Source organism: Mycetomoellerius zeteki, unplaced genomic scaffold (assembly GCF_001594055.1).
Source record: "Mycetomoellerius zeteki isolate Tzet28-1 unplaced genomic scaffold, Tzet1.0 scaffold35, whole genome shotgun sequence".
NCBI classification, from domain to species: Eukaryota; Metazoa; Arthropoda; class Insecta; order Hymenoptera; family Formicidae; genus Mycetomoellerius; species Mycetomoellerius zeteki.
In genome coordinates this window covers 4,024,899-4,037,329 of record NW_017257338.1, presented here as the reverse complement: position 1 = coordinate 4,037,329, position 12,431 = coordinate 4,024,899, and the positions used below count along the sequence as shown (strand labels likewise).

General features: G+C 30.8%; 1 protein-coding gene across 5 annotated transcripts in view; it reads right to left on the bottom strand.

Annotated features, from left to right (window-relative positions):
• The window catches only part of unc-13-4A (BAI1 associated protein 3), an 80,430-nt gene extending 74,390 nt beyond the window's left edge, over window positions 1-6,040 (bottom strand). For all 5 annotated transcript variants that reach the window (XR_001936759.1, XM_018452807.1, XM_018452808.1 and 2 more), the window contains exon 1: window positions 5,806-6,040. The gene's annotated coding sequence lies outside the window, so the exon portion shown is untranslated. The remainder of the gene's footprint in view (window positions 1-5,805) is intronic.
• Window positions 6,041-12,431: the final 6,391 nt, after the last annotated feature.

Below are 12,431 nucleotides of genomic sequence, written 5' to 3'. Positions count from 1 at the left end.
TTGCGCGCAATTCCCCAAGGAACCTCTTCACGAGAATTCTGAAATATCGCATTGTTACATCCATGCAACGAGCATTATTACGATGCAACATTGTCTACGAGGAAGCAATATAACGACTAAAAAATATTGAGAAAAATTAACGCGGAGAAATTTCTCTGCCTTTTTATACGTAGCAGACAGCTTTCTCGCTGTTTCCCATTATCCAGCCATCGTATTCGCAACATTGGAAACTCTTTTTCTCTCTCGTTTTTCTCTTTCTCTTTTTTCCCTATTTCGCTATAAACCATCATAAAGATGGAAGAACGAATCACTAGCTGTTTGTTCCAAGCGCGCCATGTACAGAAATCGTTTTCGGCTCAAAAAGCTCAATTAAGAAAAAGGGAGAGAGGAAGGGAGGGAGGGAGGGAGGGAGGGAGGGAAACACTCAGCAGCTTGTAAATTTGATTTAGTCGAGCTCTCTGTAGCGTACTGCGGGAAAGAGGAATTAGATTCTCTGAGCCTTGTGCGACATACGCATGTAGCGGCCATTGTTCACGATTATGTACTCCAATAGGGCGATAGGATGGTAGGTTATATCGCAGATTTATAATGCACTTTGCGTAAATTAACTTCAATTTTGCAGACCTCAAAGAGTCATCAGCCACCGATAGTGGAATTTTCGGTGGAATTTGGAACAGACTTTAACTTTACGAAAATTTAACCTAGGACCACTGTTGGTGACCCAATATTACGCAATTCGATAATTATGCAAATTTTTATGAAATAATTTATAGGAATGAAATTGTTGTTAATAAAAAATTTTTGTCATATATAAAAAAACATACACTATTAATATAAATCTCTTTTTTTAATATAAATGTATTGAAATAAAAAAATATTTCATCAAAATACTTGCAATTCTGAATAAATGTTTACGAAAATTTTACAATAATCAAATAAAAATAAAAAATTAAAATCAGGAAAATTCTATATGGTACTAATATTCTAATGTTAAAAGCAGAAAATATACCCTAAAAAATTGTTGCCACTCAACATAAAAATTTTCACTTATAGTATCGTATTTATATTAAAATCTAATTATTTTTACGTAAATTACTTATAACTTCAATATTGTTTTTAAATTTCAAGAAGATGAGATAGAACGAAAGCTATCATTTCTGCGGAAGTTATAAGCAAACGAGAAAACCTTAGTTTTGGTTTACCCAATATAAACCCCAGAATAATTACAAAGTGACCAAGAGCAACTATGATTAGTATTTTCATCCTCTCGTAGACGATATCTCTGTCTTGCGTGATATTGAGGAATGAAAACAACATTTTATATATACCTGTATATGTATATACATATATATGTATATCCACATGAGAAAAAAAAGTTATTAACTTAACTAAATGTGTTTAGTTCGTAATGATTATTTAGTTCAAATATTTCTATATTTAGATTAACAAATCTTGTAATTTAAGACATGTTATTTGTTTGAATGAATAAATATTTGCTTGACAGCCCATGATCGCTACATTTAGTTGAATCAATTAATATTTTTTTGAAATAGCAACTTTTTTTCTCAGTGTAGTTATATATGTATAATTATAAGCTCGCGGGAAAAATTGGATAACGAAATTATATATCAATTATAATGTAATTTGATAATTATGTATTAATAAATAAAGATATCCGGTTTACGTCAAATATTTTGCAATTGTATAAAATATTATAAAATATAGGATATTTTTAATTATATTGTAACTTTCACACAACTTAAATGGTTATATTATTATTAATTTTAAATAATTATTTAAAAGAAAATTATCGCAGTTAAGAAATTTTTACAATATAGTTGTTATGTTATATACGCTAGTAATAAGTAGAAAATGTATATCACACAGTATTATATATTTGATAAATGTTTCGAATAAATATATTATCACATGAGATTCCTATTATACGTATATCATCACTTACAATTTCACTTCATTTATTCGGCGAACATAAACTTTTAGAAAATATTCTACGATATAAATGAATTATCGAAAATAATTCAAGGAAAGACAAAGAAAATCGTATTCTGTTCTTCTTATAAACTTCCAAGATTTATCATTCCTAGGTCCTTAAATCAAACATCATTTTTTCGAAGAACAAACCTAAATAAAGACAACGCGACTCCAAAAGCGAGTATACGATCGAGTCGAAAGTTGAAGGAAAATTCTGGCGTTACATTAAATCTGAGTCTGATCGCAGAATTTATTTCGCTCGGTTCAGTATCCTCTTTCTGCGGAAGCTGCGGAAATACGACGAACAGATTTTGCAGAACCGAATACATCAGATCAACGAGTATGTTTTCCTTAGACGGATTGAGCAAAAGGAAATCTCTTCGCGGATACGCCCCATCAATTTTCCACCATGCTTCAGTCGACGATAAATTTCTGATGAAGAGATTCTCTTTCCAATATCAAAGATTTCCAAGATTTCCACATATTTTCACTTATAATAATCACTAGAACTTTCAGCCACCGTCTATTTCGTAATTTATCTGTATAATATCGTAACATATCGACAGACAAAAGATAATGGAAAGTTATTATTAAAAATAAATGATTATATCTCATCCCTTGATTCCGAGTTCAAAGCCGATTATTGCACATAAATCGACTTATCGTCTCACTAAATCCAGATATTTGAAAAGCAAATATTTTACGCATTCATGAAAAATTTCATTTCTCGCGGATATATGTACATATATATACAATATATATTTATGTAGAAAATTCATTGATACTTAAAAAAATATTTTATTTAATATTCCAATTTATATAAATATTAACATATAATAATAATAATTAATGCATTTTTTAACTCGAAGGAAAATATTAAATAAATGTGTTACAGAATATATAATTTTCCGCTATCTTTCATTTATCGTTATATTACGCAGAAACGCACATATAAACTAAATAATCTTATATATATGTTTATAAAATCTCTACGTAGAAACCGAAATAATTATATTAATACGAAATATAAAAAAATATTACGAAATTCATATATTTTAATTCAGTTATATAATTTTTTTACATATCATATGCTTCCTTCAGTTGTAGGCAAAAAATTAAAAATTTTAGAAAATATATAGATATAGGCTCGATTAAAAAAATTTTTTTGAATTAATTTATATGCGCAAAACTTAACTCATCTTTCATTCGCAATTATTTGTAATTTTATAGACATTTTCTAAATACCTTAATATTAAAATAATCATTATCCTTAATTTTCCTCTTATTTTCATTTTTGATACTCAAACAATAAAAACAAATAATTCTTTCTTTATTTTATCGCACATATAGCGATTCTATTTCTTACGGCAGTCGTAAAATTTTAAATATAGGTATTGCGCAAATTTTAACGCGTAAATCCGTGCAATTAAATCGGAATTTCAGAATTACATCTTCCATTTAATACTTCTTTGCTGCCCAGTTTTTTGTTCGCTTATAGAGCTTGCTTTTCCCGCTTGAACTTACTCGTCCGACACAAAAAAAAAGATAAAAAACCCCTTGTATTAGATCGTTGCATAGAAACGGATCTTTATAATCCAACAGACATCTTTCATCCCGTCAAAAAATTTTTCGTCATTGATAATTAACAAGTAAACCCGATCGATTGCGAATGGAAAACTATGAGAGTTTGCTATTTTGCACTTCGGGTTCGCGCATGGTACCCCATTGAGCCACGAGTGATTACTCGTTTCGGATATCATTTAATTAACAAACGCTACATGAGGACCTCGCGCTTTTAATGAAAACTGTGCTCTATGTTGTTGATTAATTTCAATTCCGCGCTTGCGTAGTGGATGATCCTTTAAAAACAAGTTAATAACTTTAATAGTTGCATTTAACTATAACAAACTTGATATATTCGATGATTTATATTACAGCTATTTATTTTTATTTATCGAGGTGAGGTGACGAGCATATATGTTGATTAGAATTTTTATTGAAATGATATCTCGTCGGCGGCAACCTTAATGATAAATTGAATAATTCGCGTTATAAGGATCAACAAATAAATATAATCCTGAATGTAAATTTGTATGCTGTAGAAATCTCAGAACATATGAATATAATTATTAAATTACAAATAAAAACCTGATAAACCCGTACCTATCAGATGTTAGCGTTTTAATTTTGTTTCAATATATTGTTATGTTTTTTTATAAATAAAAAATGTCTTATGTTATTATATATAATTGTAAATGTATATTTTTATAATTTCATTTAAATTTATTTAAACTCGTATAATATATATAAATAAAACATGCAATATTTCTTCAAATAAAAGATTTTTTATACATTTTCATACATTTTACTCAAATATTTTTATCTCACAATATTGTAAGCAATCAAATAAAAATTGAAGAGAAAACATTCTTTAAACGATATATAAGTTACTTTGTATAAAATTCCTTACGGATTTCAAAGTAGAAATTTCTAGTGGGTAAACATTCTTTTATTAGTTTTCTTAAATAAATATTCATAGAGATCATTTTAATATCGTATTATGTTTTCAGTAGCGTTATGGTGATTACTGATGATAAATGAGCGAAATTTTTTAAAGTAATTGTAAAAAGTAAATATTATTTAATATAAAATTTCAATAGTTAGATATATAACAATGTGAAGAAGAAAAGTGCGCAATTTGATAATAAGAATAATCTTATTTAATTATATTACATATTATTTTATCTGCTTATGGTAGTGAAAATTCAACTGTGATGGTAAGACATACACAATTCACTGAACAAACATGTTAATACTAGGCAATATATCACGAAAAAAGTTGTATCTATATCCATATTGCATTGGCACTCCTACTTATCGAGAGACATTATCTGTTCATCGACCCACGAATGACAATTCAGATAGAGAGCGATAATCTTCGATATGTCCGACAGTACATTGATTCTAACTACTTGCTATGCCATTCAATCGTGTATGTGTCTCATGGAGATAGGGTTCGTGTTAACGTGACCATTAATTGTCACGTTTAATTAACGCCCGTTATTATCGTATCTAACATTATTTAAAGGTGATTTCAATTGCATTAAAAAAATTGTATGTTCTTCTAAACGGAATTAATGGATAATTAACGGAAAATTATTGAAAGATATTGTTATGCGACAATTACTACATAAATGTGATTTTTATATGTCTCGTCTCATTCGTTTTATTTAACAAGTTAAACAACCGGAACACATCAAAGACAAACTCGATCACAACTTTTTCTATTGATGTTTGCTCTAGCAAAACAATTGCTTTTTGTCGAACCAACAGTTGAAGTTAATGGATGACGTGTCAGAGCTGCTAGTAAACGTGTGTTTCCAATTTCTAAAGATTTTTCCTTTGTTATATCAATTCATCAAATTCCAAAAAATATAACAACAAATTTTTTTACGAGAGAAAATAGTAGGAACGGAAGAATCAATCCCCGAGGAATTGATCACTATTACCACAACGCATTGTTAAATTTCAATCTTTTCCAGCATTAATTTCGATTCACCATCCACGTCACATTAATGTTACGCTGTAACAGGATGTACAATTAAAACTATTACACACAAAATTGTTAGAGTTCCTAAATGCATTAACAATTAACATGCAAGCAACACAATTCGGAGCGCGCGCGCGCGCCTCAAATTCCGAATGGAGTCTTTGCCACCTGATCCGGCGAAGGCCGGAAGCGACCGCACGATTTAGTGGTGTCACTGGTGACCTAGTTCGCACCAGAACTGAACGCAGGCTCCGATTACTCACCGTTACGCAGACACGTCCGATGACGATGGTGAGAAGAAGCTGTCGAGAAGCAAGATCCGTTGAGGCAAATCGTCGCACGACGTAACGTCTTTAAAATATTAACCGCACGTACTTTCGCGATCTCCAAATATTATCTCCGGCGTCCTAAATAAGGAGTTAGATAATGAGTTAGACGAATCCGTGTTCGTTCGAGAGTCGAAGTGGAATAGCCACTTGTAGAGTCGGCGGATGACCGGGCGCGTAAACCAGACTGGCGGGTTGATAAACAGGTGAGATGTCGTCGCGTGCCTCTCTCCCTCTTCCCCCATCCGTTCGCGTTCCACTCCTTCCACTTTCACCAGTTGCACCCTCCCGGTTTCACCCCGGAGTATCTCTCTCCCTCCCAGATAGTTATGCCCCCTCTTCGCATGTCATCTATCTCGCTCTTGTACAGAATTTGGGCTATCCGTCTCGTTTCAATTTCCGTTACCCGCCTTATTTTTCGCTTCCTCCACAGAGGCTTCTTCGTCTCTACCGTTTGTATACCTTTCCCTTTTTCGCTTCGAGGCACTACATCACTATCTTTCTTCCGCTCATTGCCCCGACGCACCCCCTACTTTTCTCAGCCATCTCTCTTTCTTGAAACAGCCTTACCAACAACTGTCGCCCTTCTTTTCCCGTTCTCTCTTTTTCTTCCATTCTAGACATCACATCACGGCGTCTCCCTTCATGATTTACCTTCTCTACTTCTCAATATCGTCTTGCTTCCTTCTTTACATTCACCCTCCCGTTTTCCAACACGGCTTGTCTCCTTCCACGTTTCTAGATTCCCCTCTCTCCTGTAGTGTCCCTCTGGCCGTTCCACCCTCTTCAGTGACTCCCACCAGCTATTTCTCGATGCCGCCCTACCCACCGAGGTTCGTGGTGCGCTGTTCCCTATCCCCGCAGGGGGGTACAATCGGAGGTACTTGCGTGCGCAGCAACATCCATCGATCTATTTTAGCTCACCTACGCTCCTGCCAGGCCGGGTATATACCTGCTACTTCCATGCCGTACCCTGCGCGCGTACGGGTGCGTTCACACTACACATTGCCACGGGGATGAAATGAAGAGGGAAGCTAGAGGAGAGAGGGAGGACGGACGAAACTTCGATGAGAGACCCAGAGACCCGAATTGTCGATTCTAGGTTACGAAGATCAAGAGAATTCCAGAGAGAACGATCTGGTTGTATCAATAATGTTCAACAAGCTTGATTCGCTTAGAAATCGAGATCGGATAAATTCATAAGAGAACTTTGTTTATCCTACATTGTTTAACGACTGCTTAATTAATTAGTACTTAACTTTAATCGATATTTAAATTGCAGTCACGTTTTTTCCTCCTTGAAATTATCATTTCTCGGAATACGCAGTCATTGTACGTGTTAATGAAATGTTCGTTGAAAATTTACTAAAAACTGCTTTTTTGAGATTATGTAAAGTTTGCCATTAACTTATTTCTATTGTATAAACCTTATCCATATATTTTAGTAGTGCATTTTGTACACGCTAAAATTTTGATCACACCTCCAGCTAATAGGCTTTTCATTGAAATAGATTAAAAAGTATAATCTCAACTTAATCCTTTCAGATCCTGCATACATTGTAATGTACATTTGAAGACATTATCCGTTCAAATTATTTAATTCTATCGACCTCATCTGAGGACTGATGTCCATAATAATGCATATGTTAGAAAAATAGTCAAAATTTTGAACAAAATTAATTGTTTAGTATAAATTACTTATTAAAGTGCACATAAATTAAATTAAAAAACATTTTTTTTCAACATGGATTAGGTCTGAAAAGGTTAATAAATTCCATAATAAATTTAGGATGTTTGTTCAACAAGAGGGTCAAAGCGTTAATTATTAAATTTAATATCGGATATTTTGAATTTACGTAAGTTGCAAAGAGAAATAGAAAGCATAGAAAAACAGAAAAACACAAAGTGGTAAAATTTTGTTCAAACGTTTTCCTGGAGCTAGTTTTTAACTACAGCTATTCGTATATTTATTTTCTACAAAAGCAAATGCCATTGTAAATAATTTAAAAATTGTAACTTTAAAAAATAATTATTTTCATATAAATTTATTTTAGACGAAAATTTTACTTGTTCTTTTTTTGACAGTTTCCATTTGGTAGTAAACTGACACATGTCATATTGTTCGCGATACCGTACGTTCTAGTATATTTTGAAATATGTAACAACGTAGAAATAATTTTTCGTTATGTAATTTCTAACGTCGTTACTACTGGATTTCCAAGTAAATCATATTTGGTTTTCTGTACTTTTCATTTCAAATTTTTCACAATTACATTTGTGTGTGTGCATTATTATTATATATTCGTATTAGAATACCATACCTAGAGCAGGTATGGACGACCGGGACGACATGATAATTGTGTTAGCCTCACACGTAGAACGTGATCTCGGGTTAATATTGAGGTCGTCTGCTTGCTGGAAACCTTAGCACGATGCATGTTACTCGCGTGATTGTAATTTCCATGGGAATTACTTGGTAACACAAATGTCACCAACGTTTCACATTTATTCGCGGTAGTCACGCACTAAGGTATTAAACTTTATCGCACAAAAATTTCTATATACATAATTTGTTAAATTTGCATGTATTCTCTTATATGTATATTTTATCCAATAAGATATAGAGGAGAGGGTAGTATTATGGCACTCTAGTTACATTTTACACAATGACTTTGTTAATAATCCATATTTAAGTTTAAAACATGTTTATTACATAAGCCACATGTCTTCGAAAAAATAAACGGACTGGTTAAACGAACCGATTTTCTTATATTTTTTTATTTATTAATATATTTTCTCTCGCTAGGTATTTCGTCGGATTTATCGAAAAATTTGATATTAAGCACTCTGTTGATTTAGCTGGTGCAAACCAAGATAACCAGTTCTTGAAATTGTTTTCGTTCTTTGTAAAATGAAAACGTATTTATGTACTATATACCCAAGTAGCACAGCAGCGCTTGCAAAGTGCTAAAAAAGCGATTATATGCACTTTTTTTAGCGCTTTGTTCACGCTTTGTAAGCGCTGTGTGCTACTGGGATATAAGCCGAAAATATCGAAAGTAATTTGACTTGGAAATTATTTTCGATTTGAGCCACCATAATATATTCTGATTGGTAGTTTGAAGGCCATGCTTTCGAAACGTCGTTCTTTTAGACATGTAAACATTCGGTTTATTATACAATATATGTTTGTTGGCAAAAAATATTTTGCCATAAACTGAAAAGATAAGCAAATAAAATATACGTACATTTGTTTCATTAATTGATAATATAAAATAACAGTAATTAAGTACATACGATGTTCATCGTATAATTCAGTATTCACTTTTATCGATAATAATTAATATTTTGCCTCAGTAGTCTGTGAGAACATTCGCTCGGCAAGCGAAGATCCAGGTTCAATTCCCAGTCTAAGTAATTTATCGCAATAAATTATTCGCAGTTTTTAAATTTTATCAACATATTCATATAAGATTTCATCAACAATTAATATTCTTGTTAAAAGATGCCTATTAGCATAAAAAAAATTATTAAATTATATAATTTAATAAGTGATATTATTATTCTGGTTCTGCCCATAAATGAGATTTTAAATTCGCAAAACATTTCAGCGCGCGATATATCTATAAAATCACACTATATATAAATTCACACAAGAAATATGTATTGTATTTAAGTACTAAAATCCGCTTTGACCAAGAATATAGAATTCTTCTTATTTAAAATTTGATTTATCGATAAATACACACATTTAGCACATACAGTTTACAAAACATCTATTATAAAATTTCGGAAATAAATGAATGCATTTATCGATAAAAGTGAGGTATAAATGTGAATTTTTTATTCGAACAGTTGTAAATGAAATTTAGATTAAAAGTGCAAAATAACTTATCTAAATAAATAATTTGAAAAAGAGAGAAAATTTGTATAGTCAATTATAATAATTTTCATTTTTTTAAGTATTCAGATTTTTCAGGTATTCAGCCTGTAAAACATTTTTATTAAAAGAGCTAACAAAAAATTTCTTTCCAGGTTCACATAAATTGTAGATTTAGAATAGTATGTTACAAATAACAAAAAAAAATACTGAAAGTGAAGTAAATTTAATAGTGAAAAAAATAGCATTTTTATTTTTTTACGTTCCTTGCCAATCTGTAATTAATGGAAACAAAAACTGTCAGATAAATTGGACTGTATTTTGAAATCAAATTCTCGATAGCATAATTTGATGCCATTGTGCGCGTTGCCGTATATTTATGGGATTGACATGCATGCTAGTTAATAGAACCGTAGCTGGTCTCTACGATGTGATAATGAAATCGGATTATCGATTTCGTTCCCGCAGCAAATAGTCGTATACCGACGTAAATGGCATTGATAGACGGCACTATGAGGGTGTACAGAATAATAGCGCTTGCACACACAGTGCCTAATGGAAAATTTTCATTAAGTATCTGGTCCTCGAAGATGTGATTTGAAATTGTCGTAATACGTAGATATACATACCATCTCATATTATTAATGCTACTAATAATATTAAAAGGACTTGGTGTACAATATATTTTGTTAATTTATCTATAGAATTTATTTTTTAATAATATAATATTATATAATTAATGTTACATTATTACTAACTGTCTCAAATTGTTAATTTTTTGCCATTATAATTTATTTAAAAAATTTAGCAGCAAATAGTGATGAAAAATATATAATGTTTATAACATTAACTTTCTCGTTATATAGTTTTAAAGCAATTAAACTTCGCGAACAATTAAATTGTCATTAATAGAAAATAATAGAAAGATTTTTCAAATTAAAGATCTATACTAAATTTGCTTATCAAAAAATTAATATTTCATATAATTTTTTATACATGAATTTATATTTCTTAATTTTTGTTTTTGGGTGCGGTCCACTTGGCGCTACAAATGTTTTAAAACATTTGATTGATTAATTGAAAAGAATTTCATTAATTAGTCAATAAAAAAATGTTTTGCATTTGTAGAATCAATGGACTTTAGTCTTTTTATGGCAGTAAAAGAATACGAATTTTTCAACTTAGCAATAAAGTTGGAAAAGATATTTGCGATCAGTCGCATCGCAAGTATCTTAAAGTCTGACTTTTCAACAATGACTTTCAAAGTAAGCTAGCAAAGTTACTTCAGCATACTACCTTTGAGCTTTCTTCAAAGTTTCCGCCATTTGTTTTAATATGTACAACATAAAAGTTATTTTATTCTATTTCTATTACTGTAATATTACACAATATAATTATTAGGGATGCACCGGATATCCGGAAAATAGCCGGTATTATCCGGCACTTTTTTACTATCCGACCGGATAGTCGGATATCATTAGTATCCGAGAATATATCCGAGAATATATCGGTTGAAATTTGATATCATTAAAAATTGTTGATTTTTTATTATACAAATTTTCTAAAAATAAGTATGCATATTCATAATGCTATAATATCTTGTACATTGTTACAAAATTACAATTTTTTCTTTTTAGGCTTTTTTTTAAGACATTTTTCCGGAATCCAGTCGAATATTCGACCGGATACTGGATATCCAATGTTACATTTTATCCGGATATCCGATATCCGGTATCCAATAATTTTCCGATTCGGTGCATCCCTAATAATTAAAATTGAAATAATTAATCTTGTACAAAACTATCAGAGAGATTATTTTTCCTTATAGGGAAGAGTTGCCGAATGCGTACCACTTAACCTATTTTTTATTATATTTTCCATTTGACATTGTTTTGTATGAACATTAAAAATTGTAGCTTGAGGTTTTGGACGCTTATTATTACATGTTTAACTTTTCATCAATAACAAATTAATTTGTTATAAGTCTTTTTATAACATGCTGCAAAAGGTATAACGATTTAGGCAACCGGCCGCCTAAATCGTACCTACAGTCCCTGGCCACATTATTATGACCACCTTATCTTTTGCATTCTTTTCTATTTGGTTAAATTTTAAATATTATGATGAATTTATTGAACAATTTTATGTCTAATCAATTAATTACAATTTGGCAATGTTAAATCAATTATTTTTTATTATAAAGTATAGCAAACAAAACATGCAAAATAAATATAAATTGTTGTTAGACATGTTAATAAAGCATAAATAAATAAGTTAAACATAAGTTATTATTTAACTTATTATGTAATATTATGTAATATTCAATTTACGTCACGAGACAAAGTGTTCTAAATAGAAGTTATATGTAACTTCGGCGTGGTTAAACAGTTGACACATGTCAAAATGGCGATCTATGTTAGAGTTGCATACACAGTAATTTAAAAAACAGTATTGCCATGAAATACAAATCTTTCTACCACTTATCATAAAAATATCGTAAAATTCAACAGTGGTCATAATAATGTGGCCAGGGACTGTATAGATATATTTTATCGTATTTCCTTCGAAAGTATTGAATTTATGAATGAAAACAATTAAAAGTATAAGATTAATAAAAGAAATCATTAATAATTAATTAATACCAATTTTAATAATTTATTGAAGAAAATCAAATATTTTATAA